The sequence below is a fragment of the Falco punctatus genome (assembly GCF_963210335.1).
Source record: "Falco punctatus genome assembly, chromosome: 5".
NCBI lineage: Eukaryota > Metazoa > Chordata > Aves > Falconiformes > Falconidae > Falco > Falco punctatus.
This window is the reverse complement of record NC_137584.1, coordinates 19,019,567-19,035,890: the sequence shown is the minus strand read 5'-3', so window position 1 is coordinate 19,035,890 and position 16,324 is coordinate 19,019,567. Positions and strand designations below refer to the sequence as shown.

General features: G+C 38.3%; 1 protein-coding gene across 1 annotated transcript in view; it reads left to right on the top strand.

Annotated features, from left to right (window-relative positions):
- The first annotated feature begins 1,699 nt into the window (after positions 1–1,699).
- The window catches only part of FAM83B (family with sequence similarity 83 member B), a 107,227-nt gene continuing 92,602 nt past the window's right edge, over positions 1,700–16,324 (top strand). The window contains exon 1 of the mRNA XM_080388110.1: positions 1,700–16,324. This exon is cut by the window's right edge and continues 18,552 nt beyond it. The gene's annotated coding sequence lies outside the window, so the exon portion shown is untranslated.

Below are 16,324 nucleotides of genomic sequence, written 5' to 3'. Positions count from 1 at the left end.
TTCTTCCAATAGTTAGTATTAGAAAAATGCATCATTAACATTGACCTAATATTCCTAATAAACAATAACTTAAATCATTCCATTAGTGACATTTTAGGGGTACCCTCCTCATGTCACTGAGTACAGCTGCTGGGTCTCTGCTTTAGAAAAACAACATTCTTTTTTGAAGTCACAATAAAAAACAAGCTAGTTCAGTAACATCCAGTTACAAAATACAATAAGGATTGCTCCACATAATTGTGGGTGCAGTATTGGTAATATACATTTCTATATATGCTCAGCTATGTTGGGATTGTTTGTGAGGACACACCATTTCTAATAATTCTGTTGTCATAATCTTTTAATTGATGCTACACGTATAACACGTAAAAAAGGTATGGCAAAATCCTCATGGATAGTCTGAACTGGTGCTTCAAGAATAACATGGAAAATTTTTTGCCAGAAATGAGCTTCATTCTCAAGCAATCCAAAAGATGCTTCTAACTAACAGTAAGGTCCATTATCAGAATCCCTCCAGAAGTCTGTAGCTGGCAGATGACTTGAATTCATGCATTTGTTAGTACTAATCTCATATTACTCAGACATCTAGTTCCAAACCCCCACCATTGCAGTCCTCTTCAAAGATACAGCCCATGATGCCATGCATAAGCAAGGGTGAGCTTCTTCTGGCTCAAATCTGCTAAATGGTGATTCAGACACAGTTGATCCAGAAACCGTGTACTTCCAAGTTTTTTGTTATACAGTAAAACCTTTTGCCACAAACTGTGATGAAAAGAGTGGCTCACTACTAAATCTAGAATTAAGCAGGCATCTTCTGACATGTCTGCTCAGCATAACTGCTGACTTTCAACCTAATCAGATCACAGTGTAATGCTATGCAATTCTGGTAAGGACTGACATTAAGCTGTTGGTTCCAAAAATTTATATGTAAGCTAAAACACAACAGCTTAAATGAAAAACTAAACAACTTCATGTGATTAGTACATTATCTTTCTTTTGGTGGGTGTTCCAGAAACCTGTTAATACTGATATAAAGAGGGGTTACTTGACAATAGTAGTGACTGAAACACAAGGCTGCTTTTAAGCTAGGGCTTCTGTCTTCTCACTTGTCGCTCCTGTGTATTTCTTGCATCAGGCCACTGCATACTCTGCTGCTTAAACCTTTCTCTCTTCTCCTGAGCTGACACTACTGCTAACATCTGTCTGCTTTTGCTGCTGTCCAGTCAGCTAAATCAAGAAAATCAGTGGTGAATATGTAATTTTGGCTAAGGATAGCTTTAAAACTAACCTGGTTCCAAAACCCTTTAATTAGGTATAGGGTATTGCAAACTTGGGGAACATAAAATTGAAAAGGCTGAGTCTTAGAACTGTTATTATTTCAAGTGGTTCACCTCAGAATCAACCCAACTTTTGCACAACAATCCATTCTTTTTTTTTCACGTTCCCTTCCCAAAAATTCCAATGTCACTTCAAACCCTGGAAATAAATTTGCAAATTAGTACGTTTGCTCCTTTTCCACTTGCAAGAAGACATCAACTTGACATATGTCTATTTTTCACTCCTTTCCTTATGTGTAAACTAGCATAATGACAAATTCCTCTAAATGTGAACAAAGCTTTACGATCAAGAGGATTCTCAGAATCTCAAAGCAAGGACATGGCACATTCTCTGTAGTATCTAAAAGCAAATATAGCCCCCCCCCCCCCGTCACCCTGTGCTGGGACTTCCTGAAGCTGTTGAGGAAGCGCTGGAAGAAACACAGTCCATGGTCTCTTATATGCCAGAAGATGCAGATAAACAACCAGCACCCACAGTTCACAGAGGAACTCTATGATAACGAGCCTCCATACTGCCCTCATAGTGATGACTGGCAGAGTGTCATAGCACATATCTTCTCTGCAGATAAATTTACTTCATGGTCCTGGATCCAGAGAGCAAGATGTTGCATCTGAAAGCTAAAACACCATGGGTTTTTGTCTGCTTCCCACCCCTACCACTGCCAAGCACAGGATGCTCTAATGCAGAGATTTCTCCTGAGCAGTAAAAGAGAAGAAAAATAGCAAAGGATCTTTGAATAAAACTGTGTGACACATAAGCATATTTTTATGTTCTACTCCAAGAAAGACCTGCTTCACATCTGACAGCTTTACTGGTTCTGGCTCTCAAAGTATATGTGCTTGCTTTAAGTTGATGTCCTCAGTATTGTTTCTATTCCTTGTCATCCCTCTGTCTGTGACTCCTTCAAACTTAAAGCACTGTGTTTATCCAGGGAGTGATGGGGGTGTTGATATAAAGACATCTGTGATAATCAAACCCCTTCTGTGCTTCTCTGTTGTGTGACAACCTAACATTCTATCTCTGCCTGCCTTCCTACCAGCACTGCCTGGATGCAACACTGTTGATGGGAACTCCGGAATGTGTCACGAGTCCTGGTAGCCTAATCACACACATTGAACTTTGCATTTGGCAATAAAACCAGCTGCAACTGTGTTGCTTAATGTTTTCTTCCTGGTAACCAGATATTCTACAATTAGAGATAAAACAGATCCTATGTAAGTGTTGGTTAATTAATGAGGGATTGGGGTTTTAGATATCTATGATCCAACCCACCAAAATACAATAGTATTAAATGGCCAAATCCATGCCTAAACTGTGTGGCCATCTCTTTACACATGCTTTTTTAAGCACCCAACACAGCTTGCCATGTATCAGAATACACATGGAGGGGAACAGTGAAATTTTAACCTGTGGAAGACAAGCCCTCTATAGTAGGGAATACATTTGTAGGTACCTAAACCCTGTAAGTGAGAACAGCAAGCAAGTTTCATTTTCACTGTTCTTGGAGAGATTTCTATGCCAGCTGAAGATCAGAGGAAGCATTGATAACTTACAGCTTTTTATTTGTGTTCACTGAAGTAATCTTGGAAGGGCTGGCAAGGTAGCCATGGACATAAGGTTCTGTGCAGAGGGATTCTCAGAAGCCATAACAAACCACTGTAGGCCATTATTTCAATCAGCATACACAAAGTTTTAAGGTCTTACGTTTTTGAATTACTGGACCCAGATTTTGAGCTTGGATGCATCGGGATATAAAGTATTTGTGCCTTTTCATACAATTTTTTGGAAAGTTGACTGTTACAGTGTTTTTTTAATTAAATATTAATAATATCTATACGCATATTTCGTTAGAGGTCTCCATCAAAGCCATGAGGTATGTATGTATCAAAGGAAACTCTCCTTCCTGGTGTCATACATGTAACACTACCTTCACTAGAGACAGTGCTGGAATGGGAAATCCCCTTGGGAAATGAGTCTGGAGAGATAAAACAAAGGTGAATGATGAAACAGGGACAAAGAAAATAAGAAAGAACTTCCCCTTTGCTATTTAGATACCTGTTGTGACTTTGTTCAAAGCAGCAGCCTACCAGTGGTTCCTTGGATTTCTAAAAAGTAGTATTTTTTTCACAAGAGAAACATAAATACCCCACAGTGAAGCACACTGACATGGGAACTTTTTCTACAGGCCCTTGAAGCATCAGCAACACTTCTCTCTGTGTAAACAGTCAGCTATGCTGCAGATGACATGTAAAATCTTTACATGCAAATAGCTGAAGCCTGCAAAAATAGACACACGTTTATGTGAATAATCCTGTTAGCATCAGCTGAGCTTCCTGCGGACTGGAAGTGTCCGAGAAGGATGCCTGGAACAGTGAAACCTAGTAATCATGTTTGCAACAGAAGTGACAATGGTAATGTTATGCCCACCTGAAGTTCACATCCTCTTGAAAAATGAGATTCCTTAGCGAGAAACAGTTCAGAGAAATGTCAGGGGACTTATTTTTACCGAGAAAGAACAAGTTATAGATAAAGAATAAAGGACATAAGAGCCTGAAAATACTCAGAAGTTATAAACAGAGAACATATTTATCAGTATGGTGTTAGATCTCCCAAGAGACCAGGTCTCCTAGGTCTTGCTTCCTGTTTCCCTGCTGACATGCTGGCAGCACTGTGGGCAAAGGGAAGCCAAGGAACTGTGTCCTTACACAGTTACTGTGTGGAAATGTCTCTCTGCCCTCCTCCATACACTGCTGTGCTCCAGTTTTATTCTGCATGAGCCACTTGGGAGATGTAGGCCAGGTGCATTTAAGGAAGATGGCATCAGTCTCACTGTCCACAGATGAACTGCATTTGCATCCAAAAGTAAAATGGAGAAAAATACTCAACTTTTCCTAGAAAAATGGGGGGGGAGGGGAAATGGTGGAAAAGGAAATTTAGACATTCTTCCAGAAGAATCCAGCCAAAAGTAAATATTGAAAAATATTATGGAGCAGCAGAAAAAATTACATTGCTTGGCATGTTTAAAAGCAGCCATGCTGGTTTAATTGATAAAACCACTTGTAAGGAGCAGTCCTACACTGCTGGAAGGTGACAAGATGACCTAGTAATTTCTTTCCATTTGCACATTCTTTGGCACTAATCTGTGCTACTTTACACCAATTTTAGACATCAGCAAAATCTGTTGCTCATTCTGAGACCACAAGTGAGGGCAGGACTGAACAACCTGACCCTCTGATAATCCATTTGCTAATACGGAGTTATGTGTGTGATTGCTCAATTGCTTGTTTTCTGGACAGGAGGTGTTTCTTTTTAAAAGCTACAATAGTCGCTAGAGTCAGTACCTTGTATCATTACATAAAATCCAGGTATTTGCCCCCCCAAAATAAAAGGTTAATGCTGTTGGTGAATATCTAGGAAACTCAGCCGCACATGTGTTTCCATACCCTGTATGAACCAGGTCTGTATGGGACTTCAAGAATCAGGTAAAAATGTGGCAAAGGGAAAGTAATAACTTTGACTGTTCTTGTATTCCACTGTCTTTAGGTGACTTCTAATCCCCAAGGATACTGTGCAGGAGACAGGTGTAATCTGCCCTAATACAGCTCAGTCTGCTACAAATGGTTGTTTGAAGGGACAGTGTAGGAGTTTACGAATCAGACAATGTCAGATGAATGGCCAGCGGGAGCCAGAGCTAGCGGACCATTCTTCAGCTCTTATTTTTAGCAGTAGACTGTTCTTTCAACAGCAGCTGATGGTTGGTGGCAAATAAATGTTTGTGTCATGCAAATTCTTCCTGATTGTTTTTCTTTTTCTGAAATAGAGATAATTTCATGTTCTTCCTACGTATGCTATGAAAACACCAGTATTTACATTAAATTGCCTTAAATGAATGTAATAATATTGTATATATAGCATAAATGAAAGATGAGTTCTCATTAAAGTATTAGAGCCTGCCCAAAGCTTTGTGGCATCCTGTTATAACACATGGCAAGTTGCAACATTTTTTCCTCATGCTTGGTTTCTTCTGCATTTGCATTCCTACCTCAAACACACCAATTGCCTAGGGCTTTCCTCAGATGACGAGGATGATGAGGACTCTTCAGCCATTTTAAGGATTTCTGTGGTCTCTGGAGACTTCCTACTTGAGGCCAGAAGTGAGAAAGAAGATATGAATTCCACATTCAAACCTGGGGACTGAGAAGTGACTAATCTATGGTGCAATTTCTTCCTGTGTGGGTTAAGAGAGGTAGGGTAGAATACGCAAAACCAGCATGTGGCTACTGACTGAAAAGGACCTTTTGTAGTCTGAAAGCATATATAGGTTCAGTGCCACTGCAGTCTTTCCCAGAAAAGGACACATCATCTGTAGAAGAGATCATATATTAGAAGGAAGGAGAATTTGGTTTTGTTTTCACACTGGCACAGGAGATAAGGAAGCTTTACCAGATGAGTCTGATCCCAGAGATACCAGGGGTGTCTGTCCAGGAAAGAAATTTCAAGGTCAGGTTGAGCTGACAGCAATTATATTCACAACTATGTCACCTGCCTGTATAGTAACACGATTTTCGTAACATTATTCCTTTCCTTTGTTTCTGTTCACCACAACTAAGGAGAAATAAAAGAAAGTATGTTCAAAAAAAATAGGCCAAAATTGTAAAAATATTTTTGTTGAAAATTTGTTTCAGGGATTTACTTCTGCTGAAAGATTAAAGCTCAAAGTTGGAAGGGACGGAGAGGTAAGAAAAAGTCAGATTTCAGCTGCTGAGATCTTAAAATACTTTCATTTTTTTTTTGAGTAAAACATTGAAATAGTGACATTTGGGCAGATAATATTGCTTTTTTAAAAACAAACAAACAAACATTCAAAATTCAACAGAAGTCTTTCAAGTAGGTCTACAGACTGTCAGGTTTTTATTTTATTTTCTTGAAGAAGAGAGAGTTATTATTGATCGCAACTTGCAATATCTTCATGTATAAATCTTTTTCTATGTTCTGCCATATAACTAAAATTTCTCATCTATTTTTAAGCTGAGATGGATATAAAGCATCTAAATTAAGACAGTAAGGCATACATGTTCAGAAAAATGATCCTAGCTTTCAGAACTAGTCAGAAAATTAGTTGAAGTAATTTCTGCCTAATACTCAACTTGATAGGCATAACTTATCTGAAATGTTGCTAAAATATGCCAGTTGTTTTACTTGTCAATTACTTGAGCATATTAAAAAAGGATAAAAAAGTCAAAGTAACTCTGTATGTTAATTTATTATTACATTCTGAAGATTATTATAGCCCAGAGGCTGCCAAATCCACACGAACAGAAGATTACAGTTTTCCAACCATTTGTTTTGTGTCACTCTTGCCATACAGAAGTCTGGATAAACTGTCTCTGATTAGCTCCCATAGGTGAGACTGATACACTGTGTTCATGATGGGCACGCCCATTTCTTTCTCTGTGAACAATGCCATTAAGAGATTAATTCAGGAAGAAGCAAGCTTAAAATTATTTTGAATAGAAATACAGTATTTTTGCCAGATATTAAAAAGAGCTGCCTCGCTCACCATCTAACATCTGAGTAGCTTCTTTAGTAACAATTAGTTTTAAAAAGAATTACCTGAGTTCAGGATATATGTTATGAAACAGAACAGACTAATACCAGATTAAAACACAAAAAATTGTGCAAGACCAATTTACATTTTATTGTAGTTTTTCCAATGTATTTGTTGCAGATTGTGTACAGTACTGCACTGCAAGGTGTTCTCCTTGTCCCAAAGAACCCACAGACATAACATAGCACAAAACATAGGATTAAAGGCTAAAATAAATAAGAGTGTGAGATTCTTAATGTGGATTATAAAGAAGCGAGTTAGCTTGGAGATACATGTTTGGGAGACGACTGCAGAGTGAGAGAGGAGAGGGTCTGATAGATGAAAGCAGAAGTGGTGTTCTGTCAGGATAGAAGGAAGGAAGCAAAGCAGATAAAAGCAGCAGGAAAATTAAAGGATTGGGAAGAATAAAAAGAACAAGAGAAGGAAGATAAAAGCAGGGGTGAGGTGATGAGATATGCAAAAGTCTACACAGACACTTATAAAAATAAAAACACACCCTGGTGTTTAGAAAACCTACCCACACCTTCTTTTCACCCGCAGATCATTCTTACACTACCTGATAGTCCCATAGATATGCACTCCATTTCACAAATAAAGGCATATAAAATCCACATCTAATTAATTTCCAGTCTAAATCAGATACAGCCCTCATTTGAGCAGTGATTTATATAAACATTGATCTTATTACCATGAGAAATCACATTGATTATTAGTAGGGCTATACACCATCCTGAAGCTTGATATATAAATAGCTACCGGTTGAGACCTTTATGTCTAATGCTTCCCACTTTATTTCTAGTCTAGTGCTATGCCTATTACTAAGAAACTGGTTACCACTAAAGAACGTAAAAGCACACTGATGGTACCCAGTGTGACATAGCACATGAAGTGTCATCATGTGAGATCTTTGGGTGGTGAAAGAAGTACAGTGATCGAGTCAGGGAGCAGTGTTTGGCAGGCACTGCTTTCATCTACACTCAAGGCTGCAGATATTAATGTTTGGGTAAGGGTTTTCTTTTTGTTTCATTTGGTTTGGTGGTCAAACCCATCTTGCTCTGAGGGCCAACTAGTGGCAGGATACCAATGGGAAAGAAATTGTAACATTGGGCTTTGAGATCGTATTTGGGATGGTTTCAGAGCTTGAGTGTGGGGAAAGTCAACCACTAGAAGATGCCTTCAGCAAGAACACATCATACTGGCTGTGTGGATGTGCACTAAAATCTGAGAAGGGATTTGAAAGCTTAAATAACTGAGTGTGGTGAATGTTAACACAGGCACACATTCATGTGTGTGTAGACAGTGTTCTAAGCAGAGAGACAAACATACATGTAGATGTAATAGATGAAAGGGGGAGTGATGGCAATAACTATGTATCTACACCTTTTAATCCTAGGAACATTTCACCAAATGCTTATAGCTCTGAGACCTCCATTTTTACTGTTAGTGCATGTATTGTTTGCAGCAGGATGATCTTGCACTGGAAATGTTTACCCTGATCTATTGTATCCATGCAGTCTATTACAGAATATGATTGCATGAAGAGGTAATATTCCTCCCCAAAGATTCCTGTCTCATTTAGAATACATATTTTCTAGCTCCTAGAATAAGTTAAATAAAGTCTAAATAGAGATGGTCAGCTTTTGAGCCCACTCATATTTCATGGGTCAGATCAATACATACCGTGTTTAATTAATCTAATAAATCCTGTTACACTTGACCTAGTTTGCACGTCTCTCCTAGCGATACAAATACAGCAACATCCTCAATGTCACTGGCCTGCTGACTCACTACCAAAAAAGATTGTCCTGCTGGGCTAGTCTAACACTTGGACCACCAGTGGGTCAGCTCTGTAGCAGATAAGGAACTGAATGCTTACTGTGAAGTGCAGTGGGGAGAACACAGGGGTGTTCTCTTCTGCTTTCAGTAAGGCAACTCCTTCCTGTTGGCTGGAGCTGTGAATATTTGCTGAACATTTGCTGAAGCCTTTGCCACAGCCTGCTTAGGATGGCTGGCTGCACTGCTTGCCTGTGCTGTGGAGAAGGGGGAAAGGAGAAAAAAAGCAGTGCTGGGAAAGGTTTACATCAGAAACGCCTTGCAGTAAAGTGCTCCTGAGGACTGTGGTCCTCTTCTGCACAGATCAGATGAGGGTAGATGGTTAGTCCTTTCCACCCTTACTGACCCTTGGCTCCTTTCGAGACTTTTTGCCACAGAAATGGCTTAAAATGTCTTTACTCTGGTGTGTGTCTTTCAGGCACTGAAAACCAAAAAGCACATTAAAGCTGTATACTGTTGCTATGTTTTCCCAAGCTTTAGGGCTTTCCTAGCAATTATATGGAGGTGCTTATCACATTGATTACAGGGACTGTCAAGTTTGCCACTTCCCTTCGTTATGCATGTCGACTCTGTTACCCCACCACCAGTGGTGAAGGAGATAACATCACATACTTGTTCTCTCTTCTATCACCACATTCCAGAGTTTTACAAGTACTGTGGCATGCTTAGAAGTGATAGTGGGTAAATTCTGTTTAACAGGCCCAGGTAAGAACTGCAGTGGTAGACATTAGGAGGGATAACTGCAGGAGCAAAAGGGCTTGTATTTTAATCTGCGTCAGATATTGGCTCCCATAGACAGTCGCACTGCTTGTTTGGAAGTTTTGAGTATGTCCAGAATATCTACTTGGAGACCAAGAAGAAACATGTGGCAGATATAAGATTATCTCCAAGAAAGTAAGAGATGTCTGTTCCTGAAAGAGCAAAATTGGTCTAATGATTGACCACGGTGAAGAGCTTGGTACTAGAAGGTAGGAAGGGAGCGCTTCTATATAACATCTCTAAAAATTTCCTTATTATAAGTTCAAAAGTGAGTCTTCACAATTTAAGATTCAGGCAGCTGCTTCTGTTTGAGGAAATAATTTCTTGAAGGCTTTGTGGTATCTTTTTAGTGGTAGTGGTTACACCACTGAAAATGACAAATACATCTTAAAACCATTGGCACCGCAGCCTGCACTGTCATCCTGCATGTCCAACAGGTTTCATGTAAATGCTTCAGGAGGGAAGTTTATAGGTTTCTCTAAGTAGTGTTTTGTCTGTTTATTACCTGTAGTTTCTCTGTGCTCTGTCAGAAGATTTGGCTAATATTGCATCATCTTGCTCAAGTAGTATCATGTTGCTGGGTTAGTATTTGGAACAGCATGTGGATTAAAAGCTGCAGAAAAGTCTAAGAAACAGAATTACATTGTCCATAGTAACACAGTGTTCACTTTTGCATGGCAGGGGAGAAATTGTGTATACAGAGGATTTAAAATAAAAGAGAAGTTGACAGATAACACATGTTCTCTTGGTATATGCAATTTCTATTTCATTCAGGCTCTATTTTAACAACATATGAGAATCTTATTATCTCCTCTTTCAAACCCACAGCAATTGTTGTAAATATAGATATTTGACAATTTACTGTTTGGAAAAGTATTAAAATAGATTACATTACATCTAAGTTCCCAGATGATAATTTCAACTTCGTAATTTTCAATTGAAATCTATTATCAGTGTATTTGAATGTTTTAAGACAACAGAATTATCTGTTTCTGGAGGCACTGAGGTCTTCAAAGCATCAATGAAGGCATTTTAAATCTTTATTACTGTCTATATTTTACTATACAGCTGCTTTAAAATGCTCTAATGTGTCTGGTTTAAGTTGAATTTCTTTTTCTGAGCACAAGAACTTATACAATGTCTTATTAAAAATTTAAAGTCCTGGAAGCTCTTGCTAAAAACTATGAAATTCTTAGTGTTTAGTTGGTTGATGGAAATTTTTAACTGAAATTATCTGCTCACCAAAAGGTAATGCGTAAAGCTTATCTGAATTTCTTCATTTTGCAATGTTAAAGGCCCACAACCCAATACATTTCCTTTCTTTCTAACAATTTCTTATTGCAATTAGTGACTGACTTTACCACCACCAATCTCCATTTTGTACCAGTTCCTGAGAGAGTCTTTAATCTTTGTTATCCACATGCCAAATAGATGAAAACACATTTTTTCTCTCTAGGAATACTTCTTTATTTTTTGCAGTGTTACTCGAGGTAAAGGTCCTGTTGTTTATATTTGAATTTTTACCCCATTGTCTACCTGATGTTAGTGGCTGCAGGAGAGATTTTCAGGTTAGTGATATATTTACACTGCTGGTTTTGCTGTGACTGCAGATGGTGCTGACATACCTGAGCGAGGCTGCAAAATCCACTAGGGAAGCTGAATAAATACTTTAGAAGTCAACCAACAAACATCATGCTGCTGCAGTACATTGTACCACCTGAGTCCCAATACTCACCTAATCCATTTAAAACTAGCTGAGATACGTCTTTTGAGCCTGCAGCCAGCCTCCAGAGAGTGCAGTTTAGGTCTACCTTTAGAAGAAATAAAAATGATTCAGGAACATGCCCATGAGCTTGGTGAAGTAACCAGTGATGTTCTCAGTCCAACAGCAACAGGCACTCCTGAGACTGCAGCCTCATAAACAGCAGTTAAGCTTCACGGAAAAATAAGAAGTGGAGGAAGCATAAGGCCATTTCATAGGCACTAGACTGAAATTTGAAAAAGCAAATCCCTACTTAATGGGAAAAAAAAACAAAGCAAAGCAATAAATTATATTACGATTCCCTGACTGCAGTGGGATTGATCTGATATTGATGCTCAGACTAATAGTTATCACTAGACCTCAACCAGTATTCCAAGTCAATTACTACCTTGGTTTGATCAGCGAATTAAATTACACAATCCTGAATAAACATATTTACATTGTCAGTCTTTTGCCATCATGGTTTATAGAAACCTTATTACATGTAACCCTCTGTCTCTGTGACTTCGATGAACGCAGAACCTCCTCCTTGACCTTTAATATTAAAAATTACGGGTTTGTAGTCAATCGCATTCTTTGCCTAAAAAATATTTAGTAGAGATTTTTTTTCTAGCTTATTTCATACTACTGAAAGTGCAAATCTTAGAAAGCATGAATACTCATTTCAGAGCTCAAGGAAAATGGTAGCTAGTTGTTTTCTGATTTCAGAGAAAAGTTATGCCAATAGTTGCTTGTGCCGACCTTATATAATTCTATCAAACAGCAGCTTGAACTGGGAGACACCCAGTCTGCCAGAAGTATTCTTTCCCTGTCCTTTACTTCACACAAATTTCACTTGCAGAATGAACTTATTTCTAAATGGATAAGCAACAACCAAACACAATTTCAGCCTAATACAAGCACTGAAAGCCATGTAGGTTACTGCCAGTCTAAAACTGAAACACAGTGTCTTTTACTCTCACATTGTCATTGGATAGGTCACCTATTGGCATTTGTAGATATATGAAATCTCACTCATCTATTGTATCTAAAACAGTATGACTTCTCAGATCGTATCAAAGTGTCAGCAAACTGCACTTTTTATCACTTTTATCAGCACTTGTAAAAATGGTTCTAAACTCCCCAAAACATTTAACAGCCTTTGTACAATTTGTCCTTGAAATCCTTTTCGCTTTGGTAAATCCTTTACGCTTTGGTTAATATCCTTGAGCTCAGACATGCTGCTACTTTGAAGATGTTTCTTCCAGTTTAAATTAAGCTTGTTTCTTATGTCTGCAATATTGGGCAAAAGGAAAATTTAAGCCTACTCAGTATTTACACAAGACAGCACAACCCAGGGAACAAGTGAGGCTGTGATTTCACCATCCTTAATACCACCCATGCATTACCACATCCCTGAACAAGACAGACTTGTCCTGGGTCACACAGGGGTACACAATCACACTGCAGAGGATAAACGGGCAAGCAGCCACAAGACACGATGCACTGATTTAGTCAGATTAATGTTTTTAATTTTGGCTTGATGCCAGTTGCAGGAAGGCAGATGATAACATACGGTGAATATCTACATTAAATTTCATACAGCATTTGATTGAATTCTAGGGCCTGTTCATTACTATGTCATCATAGTCAATTAGAACAAAGTTTCACAAATCTCTGCTCTTAAGAACAGACCTTATTCATGTTGACTTCATTTGAAATCAACAAGAATGTTCATCTTGTTTGGGCAGGTAATACTGTCTTTATTTCCTTGTGACCTTGTAAGAATTGAGAAAACAAAAAGGTCACAGCAATCAATTGATCTCCAAATATTATATTTTCAAAGTAACAACTAATCAGCAATTCAACACTTCAAAATCATCACAAACAGATCTTTGAATAAATATGCAGTTAGAGGCAAAATAAGCTTTCTGCCACCACATTAAGAATGCAATGGAATTGTACATCTATAGATCTATCTGCACAGGCTTATTTTAATTACGTAAACTTGTGACACAGTATATTATATCTCAGAGAACAGACTCAGCTGCAGGAATTTAAAGTAGCTGACATAGAGAGGGAATCATTCACATGGAAATAAAATCCTTGCCATTTTACTAAAGCCCTGTCAAGAGGCTTGGATTGCAATAATCAGTCCAGATCTCCAGGACTGAGAACAATCCCCTGCACAGAGGTGCTTCTAGTGGCCATAAACATTTTTCCAATTCTGCCTTGTTTACCAACTACCATTCTTAGGCAAAATGGTTAAGAACAGACCGATGCTAAGTTCCAACAACTTGGTATTTCAGAAATGAACTCCAAGTTCCAGCATGTCCTATCTGTCAATATCCTGGACACAATTAGTGTTTCTGTCCTTGGCAAATCATCAAGGTAGCTCTGATGGCTGTAAAAGATTCTATAGGGAGCCATCACTAAACACACAAAATTCTCCAGGTGTTTTAAACAAGGTACAAGAAATAATTCTGTCATATGTAGTATGACATTTCCTTTTATTAACCCTTCCTGCAGTGGACACTGAACTAAAGCTGGGACCAAGCTTGGCCAAGTCCTTAGCAGCGGCAGAGAAAAAAACCCACACCCCTATTGTGCAACAAGTCAGATATGAGCACTAGATTGCTAATAATATCACTGTTTCTTATCAGTTCTTAGAGTGGGTTTACCTTCATGCTGAATAATAGCAATGATAAAACCAATCCCATAAGACTGTGGAGGAGTGCACTAAAGGCTGATTGCATGTTATCATGTAAGCTTAGCAACTCATTATTTAGAAATGTATAAAAGGAAGGATAACACAGGATATTAGTGGAAAAAGTGCCACTCTCAGCTTCCTCATGGATTGTCCTACCTTCCCTCCTACACATCTGCGTGCAGGAACACAGGGAGGCAGGGACAGGAACCAACCTTGCATGGCCTACATTAGGTCAAACAAACACAGCAGTTAACTTCAGGGCACATTGAAGCTACTCTATTATTAATCCAATTTAGGAGCATGGATCTTAATTTGAGACATGGAAAGAGGCAAAGAAGAACTAGTTTAATCTTTCCCAAACATCATGCAATAGTGACAGCTTTTCACACAAGGAAAAACAAAGGAAAACTCCAAAGAAAGATATAGGGATGGGTTCAGAGAAGAGCAATCCTTGAAAGAAGGTTACAAAGTCCTTCCTGCTGCTTCAGTACAGCCCCTGTCCTGGACAATCAACAGCACCAAGTAGTCAATGGTATTTTGGAGAAGGAAGAAATGAAAAGAGGATTATTATATGTAGGAATATAATGCTGTGTTTCAAGGATAGAAGGAATGAGAAATCATAAGAAAAGTTGAAGTTGACAGTAGGCATGCTAAATATCTTTAAAATGATGGAAAATACATGTAAGTGAAATAAAAAAAGGGAAAAAATGCATGTTCATCCATCTAAAATATCTTTAAAAATGTACATAAAATATATGGAATAGTAAGATGTAAGAATAGCAGACACAGATTTAATATGGTTACTAGTGAAGGAAAGCCCAGAATTCTAAGACAAAGAACAGTAAGGCAGATAAAGGAAAGAAAAACTCGTAACACCTGAAGGTCATGAAACAAATTTTTTTTAAAGCACCATAGTAAGAAGACAAAGGGCTTTATACAAAGTCTTTCATAGCACTAAGGTGTTCACACCTCAAAATCATTGAGACTGTTCAGGTGCTAAGCTAATTAAGGATGTCTATCTCAATTTCAGTTTAGACTAGATGCAAGTTGGGACAGTAGTTATCAACACATCATCTTATTTCAGATCAGTTACTTTGGTTTACATTAAAGGCCAAAAAAGCATTAAAATATATGCATTGTTATTAAGCTCCATACTAATTTATTCAGAAAGGATTCTCCATTTACCTTAGCAGGTAATTCTTAGCAGGAATTTCCTAATACACTGCTTCAAGTTAGAAAAAGGATTAAGACATCTTCTTGGCTTTTTCCCCTTTCATTAGCAAATTTCCCATTCCTTAGTATGACTACACTTTACTACTGCAAACACAGTATCTTCTACATATCCTAGACTTTGGGCATTAGTTTCTTAAAAGTGGGTAGTTTAGTCATAATAACTGAAAACCAAATTTCATTAAAAGCTTTTATTTCATTTAGTAATCCAGTTTTAATTCCAAGTGTCTATTTTATTTAAGGATTGGTCTGTCTTTCATTTTTGTGTCAGTCCATCTGGTGTCCTCATCCCCCCTCCACCTCTACAGTACTATTAGTCCATTGGCCAACTGCACACAAACCTGCAGGTAATGCTTTATTAAATTGCTGTGAATTTCATGAAAATTGGTTTCTGGGGAGGGAAAAGGAATGCATATTAATGCTTTTCTGGGGAAAAAGCCTTCCATGTGCTCTGTTTCCCTGCATGAGCAGCCTGGCTGGTCAGTCAGAAATGTGCTAATCTTGCCCTGACAGCCTGCACAGTATGACAGAAAAACTTAAAGCATGAGACCTTTAGAAAGGAACTGACATTATTGCATAAGATGGAGTCTTACATAGGAGATATGTAAGAGCCTTACATGGCATGCATATCCAGTAAAAAATAAGAGTTGTAAGAAAATTACTCTAAAGATTAATAAAAAAATAAAAGACCTTGGGTTTGATTAATGGAAAACAGAATTTTCAAACATCATTTCAGGGTTAGTTTGCAGCCTGCCTGGGTTGCTCTGTTATCTATCCTATGCACAGTTTCTATTCTCACTGCTGGTACTTTCAACAACGCAAGTAAAAGACGTGTGGGACATCATGGTCAAGTTAGTCATTCAAACACTTGTGTGATTCTGAAGTCTTCCTTAGAGGTCTCATAAATAGCTCTCGATACAGACATTGCTAACAAGCATCTCCCCTGGGAAGACTCTAATTTCAGTTGCTTCCAACTTTGACAAATGTTAACTGGTTGGTTGGAATCTCTGACCTTAGATATCTCTTTTGTTGATCATTTCTTACCTTCCCATCTCTGTTCTTGCACTGCTTACTGGAGAAAGACACCTCCCTGTGCTTCATCACA